Raw genomic sequence first — 26,251 nt, 5'->3', positions numbered from 1 at the left:
CCAGTGTCACTTTAAGTGGAGATAACTTTAAAACGCTTTAACTTATCCAGGCCATTCCGAGATAGTTTTTTCGTCACATATTGTACTTCATGACACTGGTAAAATGAAGTCAAATTTTTTTTGCATAAAAAAAATACCTAATTTACCAAAAATTGGGAAAAATTTGCAAATTTCAAAGTTTCAGTTTCTCTACTTCTGTAATACATAGTAATACCCCTAAAAATTGTGATGACTTTACATTCCCCATATGTCTAATTCATGTTTGAATTATTTTGGGAATGATATATTTTATTTTTTGGGGATGTTACAAGGCTTAGAAGTTTAGAAGCAAATCTTGAAATTTTTCAGAAATTTACAAAAACCCAATTTTTAGGGACCACTACAGCTCTGAAGTCACTTTGCGAGGCTTACATAATAGAAACCACCCAAAAATGACCCCATTCTATAAACTACACCCCTCAAGGTATTCAAAACTGATTTTACAAACTTCGTTAACCCTTTAGGTGTTGCACAAGAGTTATTGGCAAATGGGGATGAAATTTGAGAATTTCATATTTTTGCCTAATTTTCCATTTTAACCCATTTTGTCCCACTAACAAAGCAAGGGTTAACAGCCAAACAAGACTGTATCTTTATTGCCCTGACTCTGCTGTTTACAGAAACACCCCATATGTGGCCGTAAACTACTGTACGGCCACACAGCGGGGCGTAGAGTGAAAGGTGCGCTGTTTGGTTTTTGGAAGGCAGGTTTTGCTGGACTGGTTTTTTGACACCATGTCCCATTTGAAGCCCCCCTGATGCACCCCTAGAGTAGAAACTCCATAAAAGTGACCCCATCTAAGAAACTACACCCCTCAAGGTATTCAAAACTGATTTTTACAAACTTTGTTAACCCTTTAGGTGTTGCACAATATTTAATGGAAAATAGAGATACAATTTCAAAATTTCACTTTTTTGGCAGATTTTCCATTTTAATATTTTTTTTCCAGTTACAAAGCAAAGGTTAACAGCCAAACAAAACTCATTATTTATGGCCCTGATTCTGTAGTTTACAGAAACACCCAGTATGTGGTCGTAAACTGCTGTACGGGCACACGGCAGGGCGCAGAAGGAAAGGAATGCCATACGGTTTTTGGAAGGCAGATTTTGCTGAACTGGTTTATTTACACCATGTCCCATTTGAAGCCCCCCTGATGCACCCCTAGAGTAGAAACTCCAAAAAAGTGACCCCATTTTAGAAACTACGAGATAGGGTGGCAGTTTTGTTGGTACTAGTTTAGGGTACATATGATTTTTGGTTGCTCTATATTACACTTTTTGTGCTGCAAGGTAACAAGAAATAGCTTTTTTGGCACCTTTTTTTGTTGTTGTTATTTACAACATTCATCTGACAGGTTAGATCATGTGGTAATTTTATAGAGCAGGTTGTCACGGACGCGGCGATACCTAATATGTGTACAATTTTTTTTATTTATGTAAGTTTTACACAATGATTTCATTTTTAAAACAAAAAAAAGTTTTAGTGTCTCCATAGTCTAAGAGACATAGTTTTTTCAGTTTTTGGTCGATTATCTTAAGTAGGGTCTCATGTTTTGCGGGATGAGATGACGGTTTGATTGGCACTATTTTGGGGTGCATATGACTTTTTGATTGCTTGCTATTACACTTTTTGTGACATAAGATGACAAAAAATGGCTTTTTTTACACCGTTTTTATTTAAAAGAATTTACGGTGGTCACCTGAGGGGTTAGGTCATGTGATATTTTTATAGAGCCGGTCGATACGGACGCGGCGATACCTAGTATGTATACTTTTTTTTATTTATGTAAGTTTTACACAATGATTTCATTTTTGAAACAAAAAAAATCATGTTTTAGTGTTTCCATAGTCTAAGAGCCATAGTTTTTTCAGTTTTTGGGCGATTATCTTGGGTAGGGTATGATTTTTGCGGGATGAGATGACGGTTTGATTGTTACAATTTTGGCGTACATGCAACTTTTTTGATCACTTTTATTACCTTTTTTGGGAAGTAAGGTGGGCAAAATTTCAATTTCATCATAGTTTTTTATTTTAGATTTTTTGGGCGTTCACCGTTCGGGTAAAGTAACATGACCGTTTTATAGATCAGGTCGTTACGGACGCGGCGATACCAAACATGTGTAGGGAATTTTATTTTGTTCATTTTTAATCCGTGATAAATGTGTTTTTTGATTTTTACTTTTTTTCACTTTTTTTCTTTTACCCAGACCCACTTGGTTCTTGAAGATCCAGTGGGTCTGATGTCTGTATATTACAGTACAGTACACTATATAGTGTTTTGTACTGTGTTTTACTTACACTTTGTCTGAACAGATCTATGCCTTTAGCACAGATCTGTTCAGCACCATGGACAGCAGGATGCCTGAGACAGCGTCCTGTTGCCATGGGAACCTTCCCCGTCTGCTCAGTAGTGGCCAGAACTGCGCAGACGGGGAAGGGTAAGGAGGGGGGCTGTCTGGGGGCCGATGGGAGAGGGAGGGAGCTCCCTGAGCTGTTAACCTTTTCCATACAGCGCTCCGTATGGACCGCAGTATGGAAAGGGTTAAACGGCTGACATCGCATCACAGATGTCAGCCGTTTATACCAGGGTGTCAGCAATGTGCTGACACCCTGGTATACCCACTGGCCACCAACGATTATTCAAGAGGAGGCGTGCGGGGGATCGCGATCCCGCCTGCCGCACCGCCCGCAACACCCCCTCTGCACCACCCGCCGCCATAATATCATTCAGGGGTGCAGGGGGGGGGTGAAACATATATATTTTAGGAATACTAAAGTTTCTGATCAGAAAGCGCAGCAAACCGCAGGTCTGAATTGACCTGCGGTTTTCTGCGATCGCACACATGGGGGAGTCACAGGACCCCCTGGCGCATTTGCCCCAAGTGCCTGCTCAATGATTTGAGCAGGCACGGGGTTCCGATCACCGCCCGCCGCGCGGCAGTGATCGAAAATACACAGGGCGTACATGTACGCCCTGTGTCCTTAAGTACCAGGACACAAGGGCGTACCTGTACGCTCTATGTCCTTAAGGGGTTAAAAGTCATTTGTATTCAAACTATAGCTCATTATTTAACCACTTCCAGACCGGGCCATTTACCCCCTTCGTGACCAGGCCTAATTTTGCAAATCTGAAATGTGTCTTTGGACTGCTTTTACTTCAGAGATTGTTTTCTCATGACATATTGTACTTCATGTTAATGGTAATTTGAGTCAATACGTTTTACCTTTTATTTATAAAAAATCCAAGTTAATGAAAATTTTAAAAAGTTCACCATTTTCTAAATTCAATCTCTCTGCTTTTAAGACAGATAGTGATGCCTCATAAAATATTCATTAAAATTCCCCATATGTCTACTTTATGTTGGCATCATTTTAGTAATGTAATTTTCTTTTTTTAGTATGTTAGAAGGTTTTAGAATTTTTTAAATTTTTAAGAAAATTTCCAAAGTCAACTTTTTTTAAGGGTCAGTTCAGTTCTGAAGTCACTTTGTGGGGCTTACATAATAGAACCAACCCATAAATGACCTCATTTTAGAAATGACACCCCTCAAACTATTCAATACTGGTTTTAGAAATGTTGTTAACCTTTTAGGTATTCCACAGGAATTAAAGCAGATTTTCCATTTTAATAATTTTTTTTCCTGGAACACATCAAAGGTTAACAACAAAACAAACCTCAATATTTATTACCTTGATAATGCAGTTTGCAGAAACACCCCATATGTGGTCGTATACCGCTGTTTGGGCACAGAAGGCAAAAGGAGCGCCATATGGTTTTTGGTGGACAGATTGTGCTGGAATGGTCTTTGGGCACCATGTTGCATTTGAAGAGACCCTGAGGTATCCCCATAATGAAAACCACCAAAAAGTGACCACATTTTGTAAACTACACAACCCAAGGAATTTTTAAGGGGTGTAGTGAGCACTTCACTCAACAGGTGTTTCATAGAATCTTTAATAATAATTTTTTTTTCCCACCTCGCCTATGACAGCACCCTTGGATAGCGTCCGCCCCCTCCTCAGGACATGAAACAAGGAACACAACCACTTTAAAGGAGGTACCAACCTCCCTCACGCCAGTTCTGTTTCCTGTCCTAAGGGACAGAGTTTGGATTCACAACCACGCCAAGGAGAGCTGTGAGTACTTATGAGGAGGGCCTACCCGGCGGCATAAGTCTTCTCAGAAAGCCGCTGCAGAGCCTGGACTTCTGACTCTTCTCCGTCGGGAGGTTTTACAGGTCTCCTGGACGCGCGGACCTCTGTGGCCGTGTCTGCATGCTCGGCTGCCGGCATCTGTCGTCACTTCCGGTTTCGGGAGCAGGAGGAAGCACAATGCTGTAGACCGGAAGTGGGTGGAGCCGGTGCGCGCTCGGCAGAGTTTAAAGGGTTTCTGTCACCCCACTAAAGTGATTTTTTTTTTTTTTGGGCTAGTTAAATTAGTTATATAGCGATATCTGAAAATATAATAGTGTTCCTTACTTTGATCCAGCAGTTTAGTCAAAAAACGAAGTTTTATCCTATGCAAATTCGGTCTCTACCAGCAAGTAGGGCGTCTACTTGCTGGTAGCTGCTGCAGAGATCCGCCCCCTCCTCTTGTTGATTGACAGGGCCAGCCGGGATCTCCTCCTCCGGCCAGCCCTGTCGGCGTTTCAAAAATCGCGCGCCCGTGTTGAATCTGCGCAGGCGCTCTGAGATGAGGAGGCTCGTCTCCTCAGAACTCCCTCAGTGCGCCTGCGCCGATGACGTCTTCTATTTCGATGATGTCATCGGCGCAGGCGCACTGAGGGAGCTCTGAGGAGACGAGCCTCCTCATCTCAGAGCGCCTGCGCAGATTCAACACGGGCGCGCGATTTTTGAAACGCCAACAGGGCTGGCCGGAGGAGGAGATCCCGGCTGGCCCTGTCAATCAACAAGAGGAGGGGGCGGATTTCTGCAGCAGCTACCAGCAAGTAGCTGCCCTACTTGCTGGTAGAGACCGAATTTGCATAGGATTAAACTTCGTTTTTTGGCTAAACTGCTGGATCAAAGTAAGGAACACTATTATATTTTCAGATATCGCTATATAACTAATTTAACTAGCCCAAAAAAAAAATATCACTTTAGGGGGTGACAGAAGCCCTTTAAGTTTAGCCAGCTCATACTGCTAGCTGGAGAAGAAGCTAGCAGTATCTGTCTCCATTTTTTGCTGACTAGAGAGTGAGATCATGGAACAGACGCAGCGCGCAGAACCCACTGAGACCACCAATGAATCTTCGGTACCGTGGTGGGGTAAGAGGGGTGAATACCCCAAAATCTCTATAGCTTAAGTTTCTTATAAGGCTATTTTTATATTTAGGTTTCCAAGGAGAGTAGAAGGGTTTCCAGATCTAAAGACAAAGGGTGTGCTATTTGTAAGAAATAGTTACCCTCAGGCTGGGATGTAGTGGCTGTTACTGAGACGTAGTTCAATGGGAGTAATGACTGGGATATGACAATACCAGGGTTCTCTCTATACAGGAAAGACAGAGAAGGCAAAAAGGGGGGAGGGGTGGCCCTGTATGTAAAAGATAGCATAAAATCTAATTTGATACAAGTTAGCGAGAACAATTTAGAGTCAGTTTGGGTTACCTTGCAGCTTGATAATCATAAGGTAACTCGTGTAGGTGTGATATATAGACCACCTAGCCAAGTCAAAGAATTAGATGATCTACTAGTTGAGGAAATAGCTAAAATGACCTTGAAGGGGGAAGTTATTATTATGGGAGACTTCAATCTTCCTGATGTAAACTGGAAAACCAAAATAGCTAGTTCTGTCAGGAGTACAGATATTCTAAATTCCCTACTGGGATTATCTCTACAGCAAGTAGTTGAGGAGCCAACCTGGAAGGAGGCCATTTTAGATTTAGTATTCACAAATGGGAATTTGGTATCTGATATTACTGTAGGGGAAAGGTTGGGATCTAGTGATCACCAGTCAGTGTGGTTTACTATAAGTACAGTGACTGAGTCACACCACACAAAAACAAAAGTTTTAGATTTTAGAAAAACTGACTTTTCTAAAATTAGATTAGTGGTATACGAGTCCCTATCAGATTGGAACAGTTTCATTGGAGTCCAGGAGAAATGGGACTACTTAAAAGTGGCACTATTGAAGGCAACAGAAAATTGCATTAGGATTGTCAGAAAAAGGAAGAGACCACTGTTGTACTCAGCAGAAGTGGCCAAAATCATTAAAAGCAAAAAGATAGCTTTTAGTAATTATAAAAAAAAAAAAAGTTTTTTTTATAAGATTAGGCAGAGAGAGGCCAAACAAGTTATAAGAGCTTATAAAGCACAGGCAGAAGAGAAATTAGCTCAGTCAGGGAAAAAAGGCGAGAAGGCATTCTTCAGATACATAAATGAAAAAAGGAAACTAAAACAAGGAATTACCAAATTAAAAACAAAAGAAGGAAGGTACACTGCTCAAAAAAATAAAGGGAACACAAAAATAACACATCCTAGATCTGAATTAATTAAATATTCTTCTGAAATACTTTGTTCTTTACATAGTTGAATGTGCTGACAACAAAATCACACACAAATTAAAAAATGGAAATCAAATTTTTCAACCCATGGAGGTCTGGATTTGGAGTCACACTCAAAATTAAAGTGGAAAAACACACTACAGGCTGATCCAACTTTGATGTAATGTCCCTAAAACAAGTCAAAATAAGGCTCAGTAGTGTGTGTGGCCTCCACGTGCCTGTATGACCTCCCTACAACGCCTGTGCATGCTCCTGATGAGGTGGCGGATGGTCTCCTGAGGGATCTCCTCCCAGACCTGGACTAAAGCATCTGCCAACTCCTGGACAGTCTGTGGGGCAACGTGACGTTGGTGGATAGAGCGAGACATGATGTCCCAGATGTGCTCAATTGGAATTAGGTCTGAGGAACGGGCGGGCCAGTCCATAGCATCAATGCCTTCGTCTTGCAGGAACTGCTGACACACTCCAACCACATGAGGTCTAGCATTGTCTTGCATTAGGAGGAACCCAGGGCCAACCGCACCAGCATATGGTCTCACAAGGGGTCTGAGGATCTCATCTCGGTACCTAATGGCAGTCAGGCTACCTCTGGCGAGCACATGGAGGGCTGTGCGGCTCTCCAAAGAAATGCCACCCCACACCATTACTGACCCAATGCCAAACCGGTTATGCTGGAGGATGTTGCAGGCAGCAGAACGTTCTCCACGGCGTCTCCAGACTCTGTCACGTCTGTCACATGTGCTTAGTGTGAACCTGCTTTCATCTGTGAAGAGCACAGGGCGCCAGTGGCGAATTTGCCAATCTTGGTGTGTTCTGGCAAATGCCAAACGTCCTGCACGGTGTTGGGCTGTAAGCACAACCCCCACCTGTGGACGTCGGGCCCTCATATCACCCTCCTGGAGTCTGTTTCTGACCGTTTGAGCAGACACATGCACATTTGTGGCCTGCTGGAGGTCATTTTGCAGGGCTCTGGCAGTGCTCCTCCTGTTTCTCCTTGCACAAAGGCGGAGGTAGCGGTCCTGCAGCTGGGTTGTTGCCCTCCTACGGCCTCCTCCACGTCTCCTGATGTACTGGCCTGTCTCCTGGTAGCGCCTCCATGCTCTGGACACTACGCTGACAGACACAGCAAACCTTCTTGCCACAGCTCACATTGATGTGCCATCCTGGATAAGCTGCACTACCTGACCCACTTGTGTGGGTTGTAGACTCCGCCTCATGCTACCACTAGAGTGAAAGCACCGCCAGCATTCAAAAGTGACCAAAACATCAGCCAGGAAGCATAGGAACTGAGAAGTGGTCTGTGGTCACCACCTGCAGAACCACTCCTTTATTGGGGGTGTCTTGCTATTTGCCTATAATTCCCACCTGTTGTCTATCCCATTTGCACAACAACATGTGAAATTGATTGTCACTCAGTGTTGCTTCCTAAGTGGACAGTTTGATTTCACAGAAGTGTGATTGACTTGGAGTTACATTGTGTTGTTTAAGTGTTCCCTTTATTTTTTTGAGCAGTGTATATGGAAGAAGATAAAGAACTAGCTGACTGCCTCAATGAATACTTCTGTTCAGTTTTTACAAAGGAAAATGAAGGAAAAGGACCTCAGTTAGGAAAGAAGATTAATGAATCTTTTGATGCATGTGTCTTTACAGAGGAAGAGGTTCTAAGTCAGCTGTCTAAAATTAATACAGATAAGTCACATGGGCCTGATGGGATACACCCAAAGCTATTAAAAGAGCTCAGCGGTGAACTAGCAAAACCATTAACAGATTTATTTAGCCAATCACTGGCAACAGGAATCGTCTTAGAAGATTGGAAATTAGCAAATGTTGTGCCCATTCACAAGAAAGGTAGTAGGGAGGAATCGGGCAACTATAGGCCAGTAAGCCTGACATCAATAGTGAGGAAATTAATGGAAACCATACTTAAGGAGAGGATTGTGGAACATCTAAAATCCCATGGATTGAAAGATGAAAAACAGCATGGGTTTACTTCAGGGAAATCATGTCAAACTAATCTTATTGATTTTTTTTTGATTGGGTGACTAAAATAATAGATGGCGGAGGTGCTGTAGACATCGCTTATCTTGACTTTAGTAAGGCTTTTGATACTGTCCCACATAGAAGGCCTATCAATAAATTGCAGTCTTTGGGCTTGGACTCCCATATTGTTGAATGGATTAGGCAGTGGCTGAGGGACAGACAACAGAGGGTTGTAGTCAATGGAGTATATTCAGACCATGTTGTTACCAGTGGGGTACCTCAGGGATCTGTTCTGGGACCCATATTGTTTAATATCTTTATCAGCGAAATTGCAGAAGGCCTCGATGGTAAGGTGTGTCTTTTTGCTGATGACACAAAGATTTGTAACAGGGTTGATGTTCCTGGAGGGATACACCAATGGAAAAGGATTTAGGAAAACTAGAGGAATGGTCAAAAATCTGGCAACTAAAATTTAATGTTGACAAGTGCAAGATAATGCACCTGGGGCGTAAAAACCCAAGAGCAGAATATAAAATCAGTGATACAGTCCTAACCTCAGTATCTGAGGAAAGGGATTTAGGGGTCATTATTTCAGAAGACTTAAAGGTAGGCAGACAATGTCATAGAGCAGCAGGAAATGCTAGCAGAATGCTTGGGTGTATAGGGAGAGGAATTACCAGTAGAAAGAGGGAGGTGCTCATGCCGCATTACAGAGCACTAGTAAGACCTCATTTGGAGTATTGTGCTCAGTACTGGAGACCATATCTCCAGAAGGATATTGATACTTTGGAGAGAGTTCAGAGAAGAGCTACTAAACTGGTACATGGATTGCAGGATAAAGATTAAAGGACCTTTAACATGTATAGCTTGGAATACACAACCAAAGATGTTAGGCTAGCATATAACAGAATATGTGTGTAGATAAATAGAAAACCTAGAAAGTCTAACACATATATAATTGATAAATCTTTATTAATAGAAAGACACAAATAATAGATAATACACATACAGCGGTACAATTGGTGGTAAAAAATGCAGGAGGATAAAGTGACAAGTGCACGAAGCCACCAATAGTCCTAGACTGGTAAGTCAAATAATACTTAGGGTTGAATGAGACACAGTGTTGTCTATACTGCTGTGATAAATGGTAATAATTGCCTATAAATAACCACACAGAAGACACGTAGTCTCAATTATGCCACCACATGTCACAAAAAAAATATACATAGGTCGCAATAATATTGCAGGGAGGTCAGCAAGACAATGGGAACAAGGCCAAGTAGCTGACCTGCCTGCAACAAGCAATACAAAATACAATAGACAGTGGAGCAGCCTATACTAACCAGACGAGGATGAGGTGATGTCTCCTGGCCCAACGCGTGTTTCGCCTCGCTTCTTCAAGGGGCGTATAGTTTCTCCTGATCACAGGCCAGGTATAAATACCCCTGTAATCTCTCAACTTCTCTACAACTCCCACCAAAATAGCCAATAGTGAAGGGTCCCAGAGGAGACACCTCCCAACTGGGCGTGATCTATATGGCGCAAGCAAATGTGAGGAAAGTTAACACACAGGTGTGCTAGGTAATCGCCGCATTGAAGGGCTGACACACCACGCACACCCGGAAGTTGCGCATTGATGAGTAACTACAAGCAGAAATGGAAAGGTACGCTCGGTGTAACCCCAGTTCGGCGCATGCGCATTAACCCACCAGCCAGGGACGTAACAATGGAACGTCATTCCGCACAAGATAGAGATCCCGCGAGAGTGCCGGCGTGAAGACGAGCTACCATGGTTGTGTGCACTGTAACCCCGGTAATGACGCTTGCGCACCCTACGAAAAGGAGGAGAACCGCAATGACCCTAAGGATATGGGAGTAATCACATGACTACGGGAACGCGGCTAAGGCTACTTTCACACTAGCGTTCGGAGCGGATCCGTCTGATGTTTCATCAGACGGATCCGCTCCTATAATGCAGACGTTTGCATCCGTTCAGAACGGATCCGTCTGCATTATAATTTAGGAAATTTTCTAAGTCTGAAAGTAGCCTGAGCGGATCCGTTCAGACTTTACATTGAAAGTCAATGGGGAACTGATCCGCTTGAAGATTGAGCCATATGGTGTCATCTTCAAGCGGATCCGTCCCCATTGACTTCCATTATAAGTCTGGACGGATCCGCTCGCCTCCGCACGGCCAGGCGGACACCCGAACGCTGCAAGCAGCGTTCAGGTGTCCGCTCACTGAGCGGAGCGGAGGCTTAGCGCTGGCAGGCGGATGCATTCTCAGTGGATCCGCCTCCACTGAGAATGCATTGGGGCCGGACGGCTGCGTTCGGGGCCGCTCGTGAGCCCCTTCAAACGGAGCTCACGAACGGACACCTGAACGCAGGTGTGAAAGTAGCCTAAGGTGGTGGGCCGGAACACAGTCCCGGACCGCCCACACCAGCCGACAAGTCATATGATCCGCCCATGTGAGCACACCACCGCCATATTAAGCCATGGCAGTAAGTGTCACTACGCATACATGAGACAGAACCAAAACAATCTTGGAAAATCCATATCTAAAATCCATATATATCAGTTAAACTATACCCATAAAAGTGACTAGGGTCAAGGACCGACCCTGTATGCGCCTGCAGACGTTTAGAAGTATAAAATAAAAGCAATGCATATAAAACAATGATACATATAGAAAATCCTGGGCTGATATATTCATAAAGATGTGTTTGGAGGTGAGGTGCCGATGGACCCAAAAACCTCCGGCAGCCCGCACCAGCAAACACTATGCAGAGTAGTGCAATCTAACAATAACCGTAAGGCTGTAATATAAGTCACAGCGAGGAAAGAAGTGGTCCCTGAAGCGACAGCATAACTATATGCTAAAACATGGTAATAAGGCAGTGCCCAAAGAGATAGGAAAAAGGCAGTGCAAGTGAAAAAGAAGTGCAAAGAGTGCCGTGTGAGTGAAATAATAGTACACTAAAATATATATATTATTGTATACAACAGTGTATAAGTATATACCAAAAACCCAGGACCATGCAGAGTGGCCCAATAGTACCGGCCACCCAGTGGCTATATATGCAGAATTGTTGTTCTCAGTAGGAACAACATGGGCCATAGATCATGCAGCTCAGTCCGAATCCGTCCAAGTCTGGAATCCTCCTTGACCTAGATGGCCCAATGGGATATAAACTATCTCCAAGAACAGATAGAGCGATGGGGCAGGAGAAGGGAAGGAAAGAGAAGGGGATCCTGAATGGGCAGGTTGCATCAAGACGATGTATTCAATTCCAACGATACAGGGCACCCGTGGCATAGCTGATGGACATCGCCTAGTCCTGGCAAGTTCTAGAAAAACATAACTCACATAAATAAAGAGAACAGGAGAACCGTGCAGTTAATGATCCGAAAGACAGTTAAAAACATGAGGGTTAAATTAAAACATGAGTAACTGATAAAAACAGTCGGTACTGTGGGACACCAGGTCAGAGGCAGCACCGCCGAGCATATATATAAATAGCAGGGCTAGGATAAGATATGTTGGAAACAGAGGATAAAGAGGATGAAATTGAGGGCCAAGTGTTACTGGATACTTCATAGGAAAGGTATAAAGCTGCTACCCTCATTGAGACCCAGGTGGGCGTTGGTATTCAAGGTGTAGATCCACCTTGTCTCTTTTTGGCCAAGTATCTTTTTCCAATCGCCACAATGACTCGATCGATCCCCCTAAACCTTAGGAGGGATCCATCACAGTTGTGCCGCTCCTTAAAATGCCTGGCCAGTGTCTTAAGCTGCAATGTGTCCTCTTCCTCTTTAGCAGCCTCAGTTCTCTGGATGTTAGGCCGATATATATGAGATCACAGGGGCAGATATTTATTGGGCTAACACCTATAGTGGTGCATGTTATGGGGTGTGTGATCTTGAATTCCCTAGTGTGGCCAGAATCCCAAAAGTGTGTGGCCCTGTCCATGTTGGAACATCCCACACACTTGCCACACTCTCTGCTACCCCAAGGTGCACCTTTTGTGCCAAAGAGACCTGGAGCCTTCTGCGTATAGTGGCTCCGAACTAAATGGTCCCTGATATTTTTGGCTCGACGATAGGTGATACGTGGATACTGGGGAACCCAAGTTTGTAATTGAGGATCCAAGTGTAACACACCCCAGTATTTGGTTAGGACCGCACGTACTTCTCTCCATTGTTTATGGAAATTCGTGATCAGTCGGATCTCATCGCCAGAGTCCTGTTTCCTTTTCTTAAACAGAAGATCAGACCTCTTTTCCGATTTGACTCTCAAATACGCTTGATGCATTATGCATTGTGCATTGTGCATTATGCATTGCATTATGCATTGCAATATGCATTGCTTACCATAGCCACGCTGCTGGAAACTATGTCGTAGGTCCTCTGCCTGTAATTCAAAGGAGGAATCCGTGGAACAGACCCTCCTTGCCCGAAGGAATTGGCCCACTGGTATACTTCTGATGAGATTGTTGGGGTGTGCTGATTGTGCGCTGAGAAGAGAGTTGACAGACGTCTCCTTTCTATACAGATCCGTCCCCAAGAGGCCCTGCGAATCCACCCGAAAGACCACGTCCAGGAACTCCATGTTGGTCCGACCCACCTTGAAAGTGAGTTTAATGTTTTTATTATTGTTGTTGAGCTCACGAATGAGGAGCCCAAATTCCTCTTCAGTCCCCTGCCAAATGATGAGCACATCATCGATGTAGCATCCCCAAAAGAGGACCTTGCTCATCATTGGCAGGGGATCCGTCTTGAGGATCTCCCTCTCCCACAGCCCCAGGAACAGATTTGCGTACGAGGGCGCACAAGACGCCCCCATCGCTGTTCCCTGGAGCTTTAGGTAGAAAGAACCCCCAAACGTGAAAAAGTTATGGGTCAACACAAACCCAAGCAGAGACAGTATGAAACTGCACTTATCCTTACCCCAGTTGGTTGTCTGTAGAAAGAATTGTGTTGCTTCTAGTCCATCCTGGTGTCGGATCGAGGTGTAGAGCTATTCGACATCACAGGTGGCTATCAACATATCAGATTCCAACTGAATGCTCTCAACTTTCTTCAACACATCCATCGTGTCTTTCAAATATGAAGGAAGTTCCTCCACCAAAGGATGTAGAAAATGTTCAACATATCTGCAAATGGGGTCAATCATGCCGTTGGTTCCGGAGACGATCAGTCTCCCGGATGGGTTCGACAGGGCCTTGTGTACCTTGGGGAGAAAGTAGAGTGTTGGAATGTTCAGACAAAACTCCAGTGTCCACCCCCATCCTCAACAGGAGCTCCAGTTCAGCCCTGAATTTGATAGACGGGTTGAAGGTGAGCTTTCTGTAGCAGTCACCATTGCTGAGCTGTTTGTGTGCCTCGCTCTCATATAGGGTGACTGGCCACAGTACAATGTTCCCACCCTTGTCCGCCGGCTTAACCACGACATCCCTCCAACCCCCAATCTCACGAATGGCTGCTCTCTCCCCCTGGTGCAATTATCCCTTCCTCCCCCAATGGGGATCATGCGTAGTTCTGCCTCAACCAGCTTTACAAATATGTCCACATTGGGGTACAGGGATAGGGGAGGGAATTTTTTGGATTTGGGGAGGAGATGTTTGGGGAACTCACCCGCGGTTGGTGTGACGTCTTGCTCCTCCAAAAGTGCATTGAGTGTCGCTAGGGCCTCTTGTTCGGATCTTGTCGGGAAATTCGGATCACTTTTACCACTAAATAATTTTTTAAAAACCAGTTTTCTTGCGAAAAGGTGAAGATCCTTCACTACAGAAAAAAGGTCAAGGTTACAAGCTGGTGAAAAGGAGAGCCCGTCGATGTTTGGTTCCGGGTAAGGACATGATCTGAGAGATTGATTACCTGGAGCTGGTGGTTACCAGCTTGGCCACGTTGGCCAGTATCTTGGCTCGTGACCCCTCTCCGTTTGGGGAACCGTTTAGGGTACCTCTGGTCCTTGGTTGTCGGGGGATTTCCGTCGTCACTCATGGAGGTGTTGGACGAGACAGACCTGGATCGTGTCCGTGTTTGCTGTACCATGTTTCTCCAGCGGTACACCCGGAATTTTTTTGTCTTTGCGGCCTTGATTTGCCGCTCCCATGCAATGAAGGCCTCATCGATCTCCTTCTTAAAGGCCTCGAGCTCCTCTGAGGATCATTTTTGGGATATCTGGTCTTCCACCGTGCCAATCTCTGATTCCAGTGTCGTTAGGGTTTTCGTATTGAGCTCCACAATCAAACGCATGAGAGAGCCAGAACACAGGCCACAGATAGACTCCCTTTTTTTACAAAAGTCCTCATCTCTACCGTATGAGGGAAAGGTCTGGACCCTTAAGCCTCTCGGTATCAATCCTCTAGAAATATATTTTTCAAGGGTGGCTTTATTCCACCACACCTTCATCCTTCTGTGCAACATATGTTTGAGTTGAGCCCTGAGCTCAACAGTGCTCCTCTGACCTGGGTCCCCCACCGCCACAATACCCCCTGCAAATACCGCATCCACCTGGGAAGACCAGGAGCTATCTCGTGAACGGGAATTCATAATCCCTTTAAGGAACAGCCTTCTGTAGAAAATACAGGAAAAATTAGTATACACAACCAAAGATGTTAGGCTAGCATATAACAGAATATGTGTGTAGATAAATAGAAAACCTAGAAAGTCTCACACATATATAATTGATAAATCTTTATTAATAGAAAGACACAAATAATAGATAATACACATACAGCGGTACAATTGGTGGTAAAAAATGCAGGAGGATAAAGTGACAAGTGCACGGAGCCACCAATAGTCCTAGACTGGTAAGTCAAATAATACATAGGGTTGAATGAGACACAGTGTTGTCTATACTGCTGTGATAAATGGTAATAATTACCTATAAATAACCACACAGAAGACACGTAGTCTCAATTATGCGACCACATGTCACAAAAAAATATATACATAGGTCGCAATAATATTGCAGGGAGGTCAGCAAGACAATGGGAACAAGGCCAAGTAGCTGACCTGCCTGCAACAAGCAATACAAAATACAATAGACAGTGGAGCAGCCTATACTAACCAGACGAGGATGAGGTGATGGCTCCTGGCCCAACGTGCGCTTCACCTCGCTTCTTCAGGGGGCCTATAGTTTCTCCTGATCACAGGCCAGGTATAAATACCCCTGTAATCTCTCAACTTCTCTACAACTCCCACCAAAATAGCCAATAGTGAAGGGTCCCAGAGGAGACACCTCCCAACTGGGCGTGATCTATATGGCGCAAGCAAATGTGAGGAAAGTTAACACAGGTGTGCTAGGTAATCGCCGCATTGAAGGGCAGACACACAACGCACACCCGGAAGTTGCGCATTGATGAGTAACTACAAGCAGAAATGGAAAGGTACACTCGGTGTAACCCCAGTTCGGCGCATGCGCATAACCCAGCTTGGAAGAAAGACGAGACAGAGGGGATATGATAGAAACTTTTAAATACATAAAGGGAATCAACAAGGTAAAAGAGGAGAGAATATTTAAAAGAAGAAAAACTGCTACAAGAGGACATAGTTTTAAATTAGAGTGGCAAAGGTTTAAAAGTAATATCAGGAAGTATTACTTTAGTGAGAGAGTAGTGGATGCATGGAATAGCCTTCCTGCAGAAGTGGTAGCTGCAAATACAGTGAAGGAGTTGAAGCATGCATGGGATAGGCATAAGGCCATCCTTCATATAAGATAGGGCCAAGGGCTATTCATAGTATTCAGTATATTGGGCAGACTAGATGGGCCAAATGGTTCTTATCTGCCGACACATTCTATGTTTCTATGGGTAAAACCTATTTGTCAAGTCTGCGTAGACAAGCTACTAGAGGATGAGGCCCCATCTCTTATGACAAGCCTAAAGCAGATGATCCGGGATGAAGTTAAGGAGTCGGTGAGGGAGTCGGTTAATAGCCTCCTGGAGAATCGCCCTAGCACCTCTGCTTCCAGACTGTTTTATGCCATCCCTGGATCTCAGGGATGCATACTATCACGTCCCCATACATCCCGATCATCAGAGATACTTAAGAGTAGCGGTTCAGTTGCAGGACAAAAGCCTTCATGTACAATTTCGGGCTCTTCCCTTCGGGTTATCTCAAGCCCCCAGAATATTCACAAAGATTGTGGCAGAAATTATGGCCCATCTGAGAGAGAGATCTGGTCATTATCCCATATCTAGACGATTTTCTCCTCTCTGACGTCAAATCAGCTTGAACAGCAGATTTCATGGTTCAGGGAGATATTAGACAGGTTAGGTTGGGACCTGAACATAGAGAAGTCCAGCCTAGTGCCGAGTCAAGTGTGTACCTTTTTTGGGGATGTCCCTAGACTCCAGAACGCAGATGTGTTTTCTTCCCCTTCACAAAGCTTGCCTCATCAGATCCCGGGTTCAGTGGCTTTCTTCTCGCCAGTCAGTGTCTCTGAGGGAGGCCATGTCAGTCTTGGGTCTCATGACTGCGGCTTTTCCCGGACTGGAGTGGGCTCAATTCCACTCGAGACCTCTCAAACAACAAATTCTGGAAATGTGGGACAAAAATCCTTTGTCCCTAGACTCAGAGATTCATTTATCACCCCAGACGCTCTCCTCACTGGAGTGGTGGATGAACCTGTTAAACCTTCAGGGAGGTGTTCCATGGCAGAGACAAAATGTCTTATTCCTGACCACAGATGCAAGCCCTTTCGGTTGGGGGGCTCACATAGAATCTCTCCTCCTGCAAGGTCAGTGGAATCAGGAGATCCAGGCCCAATCTCACAATTTCAGGGAATTAAACGCTATCTTAATGGCCCTGAGCGAGAGTCTTTAGGTAATAAAAGGCAGAAATGTTCAGGTTTACTCAGACAGCATGACAGCGGTGGCATACATCAACAGGCAGGGAGGTACAAAATCCCAGAGTCTTATGTCTCTCAGTCAAAAAATGTTTTGTCTGGCAGAAAATTCTCTCATCAATTTCTGCAGTTCATTTAAAACGAAAAGAGAATGTAACAGCAGACTTCCTAAGCCGCCATCAGATTCGCCAGGGAGAATAGTCTTTATATCAGGAGATATTCAACAAGATAGTTGCATAATGGGGTCTCCCAATCATCAATCTCTTTGCCATTAGACACAACAGAAGGGTAAAGAAATTCTTCTCTCTTTTTCCAGAAGAGCGTCCATCTGCTGTGGATGCCCTTGTTCAGTTTTGGAGAGAGGGACTTCTTTACGCTTTTCCCCCATTGAAGTTACGGCCGAGAGTACTGAGGAAGATAAAAGAGGAAAATGGCTTGGTGATCATGATAGCTCCCTTTTGGCCAAGGAGGGTTTGGTTTTCTTGGCTACGCAGGATGTCAGTATCTTCCCCTTAGGTCCTACCAGTCTTCCCGGGACTTCTGACTCAGGGTCCCATCCTTCATCCAGAGGTGGAGAATCTGCATTTGACTGCCTGGCTGTTGAAAGGCAGATTTTGAGGAAGAAGGGGCTATCAGATGAGGTAGTAAATACTCTTTTAGCAAGCCGTCACGTCCAAAATCTACTTGCGAGTTTGGAAAGCCTTCTGTGCATTTGCAAATAGACCAGTCAATGTATTTGAAGCTCCTGACTTAACTTTTAGAATTTCTACAAGAAAGATGGAGAAAGAAGCTTAGACCTAGTACTCTAAAAGTAAACATTTCAGCCTTGAGTGCTCTGTTTGAGTTCAGGCTGGCTGAGCATCCCTTTATAAAAAAGATTTATTACGGTGATCTCCAAATTATCCCCAGTACAAAAGGTTAGAGTTCCTCCATGGGATCTAAATCTAGTTCTGTCCGCCCTTACGTCAGAACCCTTTGAACCCAAAGAGATTTCTATAAAGGTCTTAATATTGAAGTTAGCTTTTTTACTAGCCATTACATCAGCTAGGAGAGTAAGTGAAATCTCAGCCTTCTCTACGGAAAAGCCATTTTTAAACATTTTGGAAGATCGGGTGATTATTTCACCGGATCCTTCCTTCCTAAGGTGTCTTCTTCCTTTCATCGCTCTCAGGATATCATCTTGCCTTCCTTTTTGTGCCTCTCCAAAAAATAAAAAGAATCAGAATTCCATTGTTTAGATGTCAGGAGATGTTTATTACAGTACTTGGAAATCACCCAATCTTGGAGATATTCCTCTAAGCTCCTCATTTCTTTTCATGGCAAGAAAAAAAGGTTTGGCCACTTCCTCACAAACTATAGCCAGATGGATAAGACAGGCTATTCTGTTAGCTTATTCCTCCAAGGGGGTTCCACCGCCGACGGGATTTGGTACCCACTCTACCAGAGCGGTCTCTACGTCCTGGGCAGTGAGAGCCTCTGCCTCTATGACCAAATTTGTAGGGCTGCCATCTGGAGTTCTCCCCACACGTTTTTCAGACCTGTGGGGAGGTGAAGATCAGCAAGGAAGTTACCTTAATCACCTGCTGCCTTCCCGCGGCAAGGGCTAAGGCTGGTCAGCAGTGGGCAACGTGGACGCTCGCCCCGGCTAATGCTGGGACCTGCGCTCCCTCTTATTTCACGGTCTCCCTTCCACTGTGGATCATAAGCAGACCGCTGATGCCGGATTCACGTGGGACGCGCGCGCGAGATAGGAGTGCAGCGTCCCTTTGATCTTACAGCCGGCAGGCGGGAGGAGGCAGAACCAGGGCGCATAACACTGGGATGTGTCCAAAGAGTTCAGGAACAGATTACTATTTTGATCAGGCTGAATGTAACATTTTTGAGGAGATACTCAAAATTGATATTCAGGTGGCAAAGTTAGTCAAAAAGACGGCCTCACCATTTGAGGATTCGTCACAACTAAGCGATCCGATGGAACGCAAAGCAGATTCTTTATTAAGGAAAGCATGGGAAGCATCTATGTTTGGTGTAAAAACCAACATTGCGGCTACATCCGTGGCAAGAGCCATGTACTTCTGGTTGTCAGAGTTAGAGGATTACCTAAAGAACAAAACTCCCAGGGAAGATATCATAAATTCCATACCGCTATTCAGCAACTGCTTTTTCGGCAGATGCCTCAGCAGAGTTTGTACAGTCGTGGCCAAAAGTTTTGAGAATGACACAAATATTAGTTTTCACAAAGTTTGCTGCTAAACTGCTTTTAGATCTTTGTTTCAGTTGTTTCTGTGATGTAGTGAAATATAATTACATGCTCTTCATACGTTTCAAAGGCTTTTATCGACAATTACATGACATTTATGCAAAGAGTCAGTATTTGCAGTGTTGGCCCTTCTTTTTCAGGACCTCTGCAATTCGACTGGACATGCTCTCAATCAACTTCTGGGCCAATTCCCGACTGATAGCAACCCATTCTTTCATAATCACTTCTTGGAGTTTGTCAGAATTAGTGGGTTTTTGTTTGTCCACCCGCCTCTTGAGGATTGACCACAAGTTCTCAATGGGATTAAGATCTGGGGGGTTTCCAGGCCATGGACCCAAAATGGCAACGTTTTGGTCCCCGAGCCACTTAGTTATCACTTTTGCCTTATGGCACGATGCTCCATCATGCTGGAAAATGCATTGTTTTTCACCAAACTGTTGTTGGATTGTTGGAAGAAGTTGCTGTTGGAGGGTGTTTTGGTACCATTCTTTATTCATGGCTGTGTTTTTGGGCAAAATTGTGAGTGAGCCCACTCCCTTGGATGAGAAGCAACCCCACACATGAATGGTCTCAGGATGCTTTACTGTTGGCATGACACAGGACTGATGGTAGCGCTCACCTTTTCTTCTCCGGACAAGCCTTTTTCCAGATGCCCCAAACAATCCGAAAGAGGCTTCATCGGAGAATATGACTTTGCCCCAGTCCTCAGCAGTCCATTCACCATACTTCCTGCAGAAGATCAATCTGTCCCTGATGTTTTTTTTGGAGAGAAGTGGCTTCTTTGCTGCCCTTCTTGACACCAGGCCATCTTCCAAAAGTCTTCGCCTCACTGTGCGTGCAGATGCGCTCACACCTGCCTGCTGCCATTCCTGAGCAAGCTCTGCACTGGTGGCACTCCGATCCCGCAGCTGAATCCTCTTTAGGAGACGATCCTGGCGCTTGCTGGACTTTTTTGGACACCCTGAAGCCTTCTTAACAAGAATTGAACCTCTTTCCTTGAAGTTCTTGATGATCCTATAAATTGTTGATTGAGGTGCAATCTTAGTAGCCACAATATCCTTGCCTGTGAAGCCATTTTTATGCAACGCAATGATGGCTGCACGCGTTTCTTTGCAGGTCACCATGGTTAACAATGGAAGAACAATGATTTCAAGCATCACCCTCCTTTTAACATGTCAAGTCTGCCATTTTAACCCAATCAGACTGTCATAATGATCTCCAGCCTTGTGCTCGTCAACATTCTCACCTGAGTTAACAAGACAATTACTGAAATGATCTCAGCAGGTCCTTTAATGACAGCAATGAAATGCAGTGGAATGTTTTTTTGGGGATTAAGTTCATTTTCATGGCAAAGAAGGACTATGCAATTTATCTGATCACTCTTCATAACATTCTGGAGTATATGCAAATTGCTATTATAAAAACTTAAGCAGCAACTTTTCCAATTTCCAATATTTATGTAATTCTCAAAACTTTTGGCCACGACTGTACGTTTTTGCCGCAAAAGATGCAGCCATAAGAGCTTTATGGATGAAGGCATGGTCTGGGGATAAAGCCTCCAAGTCTAAACTATGCTGTATTGCCTTCTCGGGGGAGTTTGCTTTTGGCCCAGTGTTAGATAAGATACTGGAGAAAGCGGCTGACAAAAAGAAAGGGTTTCTGGAGCAGAAAGAAACAAAAAAGAGGCCCTTTCGTCAGTTCCCTTCACAATCTAAACCCTACAGAGGTAAGGGTAAAACGGGCCGCTGGAGCTACCCAAAAGGTGGAACGGGTAGAGGATTTATCCTTAATCCCCAAAATAAACAGAGCAACAAACAATGACACCAGAGTGGGAGGTAGGTTGAAGAATTTTCTAAACCAGTGGAATCTGGTTATGTCATATCCATGGGCACTAAACATCATAGCCCAGGGATACAGAATAGAATTTTCTTCAACGCTTCCAGAAAAAGTCTCCGTTACCACCCACGACAGAGGCATACAGGAAAAATTTGGCAGTTAATTCAGGACTTAATCAGATCGGGTGTAGTCACAGAGGTACCAGACTCTGAAAAGGGGAAGGGGTTCTACTCAGGCCTCTTTCTAGTAAAAAAAACCCGACAACACATTCTTCACAATAATAAATCTAAAACCTTTGAGCAGATCTATAGTATATAGGAGGTTCAAGATGGAATCAATTGCATCTACGATTCTGCTGATTCCAAAAAGTGCCTTTATGACGTCAGTGGATCTAAAGGACACCTACTATCAAATAGCAATTCATCAGGCCTCCCAGAAATATCTAAGGCTTGCGGTAAGAGATCCTGGGGGACTCCTCCATAATTTCCAGTACGTAGCCCTCCCCTTTGGTATCTCATCGGCCCCAAGAAAAGTCACCAAGCTGGTGATGGAGATGATCGCCTTTCTATGCAGGAAGGGAACCAATATCATCCCTTGCCTAGATGATGTCCTAATAAGTGGATATTCAAAAGAAGAAACCCATAAGTACCCTTTCAGGTTTAGGATGGGTGATAAATCTAAAAAAATCAATACTCTCCCCATCTACAAAAATAAGGTTCCTGGGTGTAGACTTAGATTCTGTGTCCCAGAGAACCTATCTACCGCAGGACAAATGTAAGAACTCTCATAGACAAGATAAGTCGCTTTCAAAAATCCCACAGGTGTTCCATTCGGAGGGCAGTGAACCTGTTAGGGAACTTAACACATGCATAAACTCAGTTCCATGGAGTCAGGCTCACACAAGAATCATGCAGTCATGGATCTTGAAGAAATTGGACAGGAAACTGTCATCCTTAGACAGGACGATACAGGTGCCTCCAACAGTCAAAATAGACCTAGACTGGTGGAAGGAAGAGAAAAATCTGCTTCAGGGTATAGAATGGCTCAGAATCCCAGAAGCTCAGGTCATAACCGATGCCAGCCCTTCAGGTTGGGGTGCAAAGGTAGGCAACCAGTTTTTCCAGGGAGACTGGCCAAACAGCATAAAAGAAAGATCCTCAAATTACAGAGAGCTGAATGCAGCCCTTATGACGCTCACAGAGGCAGTAGACCAATTAAAAAACGGGCATCTGATTGTCCTCTCGGACAATGTAATGACAGTGGCATTCCTGAAACACCAGGGGGGCACGTCGGAAGTAGCAAAAAGAATATTTTCCTGGGCAGAAGCAAATGTTCTCTCCTTAACAGCGGTCCACCTAAAAGGGTCAGAGAACCTAGAGACGGACTTCTTAAGCTGAAGAAAAATCAATCCAGGAGAATGGACATTAAACCGCGACATATTTCACTGGATCACCTCCAGGTGGGGACTACCAGAGATAGACCTGTTTGCCCCCAGGGAAAATGCCCATGTCCGACAGTTCTGTTCAATAAATCCAAGAGACAGACCATGGGCAGTAGATGCCTTATCAATAAGATGGGAGTGGGACCTAGACTATGCTTTTCCACCCTTTTCGCTGATTCCTCGCTTACTACAGAAATTGCAGAAGGAAACAACAGTAATCTTGGTAGCTCCCCACTGGCCAAAGAGAAGCTGGTTCTCAATCCTGAGACAGTTGGCACTAGAAGAGCCTTGTAAAATACCCTTCTGGGAGAACATGCTCTCTCAGGGCCCAATAAACCACCCAAACCCCCAGATCTACAATTTGGCAGCCTGGATCCTGAGAGTGAATCACTCAGAAGACAAGGTCTTTCATACAGAGTAATCCTTACAGTGCTCCTGAAAAATTTAGGAGTCAAATGAAATTTTTAGTCGCTAAATTTAAAATACATATAATATAGCTGGGAGCATGGGGTTTTCTAAGCTACAGTCCACGCAGTTAAAGGGATTGTGCACTCATTTCCATGACCTGTCAGACTAGCCAGATTCACGTTGGTAATTCCTAGGTGCTGGGTCCTGGCTCATTTGCTTCCAGGCCTCCGCTACTCGTCTTGGGTTTCACCATGAAAAGATTTGGCTGCAGTGGCATCAAAACCATCACTGGTCACAGTGTGAGGGGCGGATCTTCACACAGCAGACGTCTGCAGCGTATGTCTTCTGGATGAAAGCCTTTTTTTCTTAGAGGCAGAGCAGAGAGTCTAGGTGCAAATGGCGACAAGACAACAAAGTCTTGTCGCTATTTTCAAATTCTAAGTCGCATTGGCGACCGTTTTGGTCGCCATCTGGAGCCCTGCCTTACTCTTAAGGCAAGCAGAAAGAGTATCACATAAGCCATTTATCTTAAAGTCTGGAAAAGATTTTGCAGTTGGCTGGGAGAAGATCATCCGGACACTTCTCTGCTGGTAAATAAAATACTAGATTTCCTGCAAAATGGACTAGAATTGGGCCTGAGGCCTAGTACCCTTAAGGTCCAAATATCAGCCTTAAGCACAATACTAGTCTCGCAGAACACAGATGGATAAGGAGATTTATTAGGGCGGCCTAGGTTAAGACCAACCTTAAGATCTAGGATTCCTCAGTGGGACCTTAATACAGTATTAGAGGGGCTAACTAGACTCCCCTTTTCTCCCTTATCTGAGATCTCTATTAAACATCTGTCCTTTTAAGACTTCTTTTCTGATGGCCATCACTTCCGCCAGACGACTAAGTGAGCTCCAGGCCCTCTTATGTAGAGAACCATATCTTCTGGTCTTTGAGGATCAAATTGTGCTAAGACTAGATCCTGGTTTTCTCCCCAAAGTGGTTTCAAATTTTCATTGTGAACAAGAGATAGTATTACCATCTGTCACCAGCTACCCAGAAAAGGAGGTAGAAGAGAAGATGCAACTCCTGGATGTTAGAAACACCATACTACAGTATCTAGATGCAGCTAAAAATTTCAGGAAAGACAACAACCTCCTAATTCAGTTTGGAGTCCGAAATAAGGGAAAAAAAGCTTTCGAAAACTTCGTTAGCTAGATGGATCAGATCCACTATAGAATGCTGCTACTTCCTTCAGAACAAACCTTGTCCGGAGGGTATAAAAGCCCATTCTACCAGGGCTACAGCCTCTTCTTGGGCAGAAAGTGCTGGTGTTTCATTAGGCCAAATTTGCAAAGCTGCTACCTGGTCAAGTCGCAACACGTTTGTAAAACACTATCGCCTTAATCTTTCCACCTCTGGAGATTTAGCTTTTGGCCAAAAGGTTCTGCAGGCGGCTTCCCACCCTATTTAAATATTTGTTAGTTCTCATTGTGGCTGTCATGGTGGATGGAATGGAAAACCGTAATTAGTCTTACCGGTAATTCCGTTTCCTTTAATCCATCATGACTGCCCATATATTTTCCTTAAAAAAAAAAAAAAAAAAATATATAATATATATATTTTATAGTGGATATAAAAAGTCTACACACCCCTGTTAAAATGTCAGGTTTCTGTGATGTCAAAAAATGAGACAAAGATAAATCATTTCAGAACTTTTTCCACCTTTTTAATGTGACCTATAAACTGTAACACTCAATTGAAAAACAAACTAAAATCTTTTAGGTAGAAGGAAGATAAAATATAAAAATAAAATATGGTTGTATAAATGTGCACACCCTTAAACTAATACTTTGTTGAAGCACCTTTTGATTTTATTACAGCACTCAGTCTTTTTGGGTATGAGTCTATCAGCATGGCACATTTTGACTTGGCAAGATTTGCCCACTCTTCTTTGCAAAAATACTCCAAATCTGTCAGATTGCGAGGGCATCTCCTGTGCACAGCCCTCTTCAGATCACCCCACAGGTTTTCAATCAGATTCAGGTCTGGGCTCTGATTGGGCCATTCCAAAACTTTCATCTTCTTGTGAAGCCATTCCTTTGTTGATTTGGATGTATGCTTTGGGTCGTTGTCATGCTGAAAGATGAAGTTCCTCTTTATGTTCAGCTTTCTAGCAGAAGCCTGAAGGTTTTGTGCCAATTATGATTGGTATTTGGAACTGTTCATAATTCCCTTTAGCTTAACTAAGGCCCCAGTTCCAGCTGAAGAAAAACAGCCCCAAGCATGATGCTGCCACCACCGTGCTTCACTGTGGGTATGGTGTTCTTTTGGTGATGTGCAGTGTTGTTTTTGCGCCAAGCATATCTTTTGGAATTATGGCCAAAAAGTTCAACCTTGGTTTCATCAGACCATAACACCTTTTCCCACATGCTTTTGGGAGACTTCAGATGTGTTTTTGCAAAATGTAGCCTGGCTTGGATGTTTTTCTTCGTAAGAAAAGGCTTTGCCACTCTACCTCATAGCCCAGACATATGAAGAATACAGGAGATTGTTGTCACATGTACAACACAGCCAGTACTTGCCAGATATTCCTGCAGCTCCTTTAATGTTGCTGTAGGCCTCTTGGTAGCCTCCCAGACCAGTTTTCTTCTCGTCTTTTCATCAATTTTGGAGGGACGTCCAGTTCTTAATAATGTCACTGGCCATATTTTCGCCACTTGATGACTGTCTTCACTGTGTTCCATGGTATATCTAATGCCTTGGAAATTCTTTTGTACCCTTCTCCTGACTGATACCTTTTAACAATGAGATCCCTCTGATGCTTTGGAAGCTCTCTGTAGACCATGGCTTTTGCTGTGGGATACGACTAAGAAAATTTCAGGAAAGGCCAACTAGAGCAGCTGAACTTTAATTGGGGTTAATCCGAGGCATTTTAA

General features: G+C 44.0%; 1 protein-coding gene across 2 annotated transcripts in view; it reads left to right on the top strand.

Moving 5' to 3' along the window:
- Positions 1 to 26,251, top strand: part of PLPP6 (phospholipid phosphatase 6) — a 50,193-nt gene that overhangs the window by 5,399 nt on the left and 18,543 nt on the right. Inside the window, exon 2 of one of the 2 annotated variants that reach the window (XM_040407728.1) lies at positions 13,078 to 13,156. The exons of the other annotated variant lie outside the window; for it this stretch is intronic. The gene's annotated coding sequence lies outside the window, so the exon portion shown is untranslated. The remainder of the gene's footprint in view (positions 1 to 13,077; positions 13,157 to 26,251) is intronic. 2 annotated transcript variants of the gene reach the window in all.

This window comes from Bufo bufo, chromosome 9 (genome assembly GCF_905171765.1).
Source record: "Bufo bufo chromosome 9, aBufBuf1.1, whole genome shotgun sequence".
In the NCBI taxonomy this organism is placed as follows: domain Eukaryota; kingdom Metazoa; phylum Chordata; class Amphibia; order Anura; family Bufonidae; genus Bufo; species Bufo bufo.
Note: the sequence above shows the minus strand (reverse complement) of the source record. Positions and strands in the feature narration are given on the sequence as shown.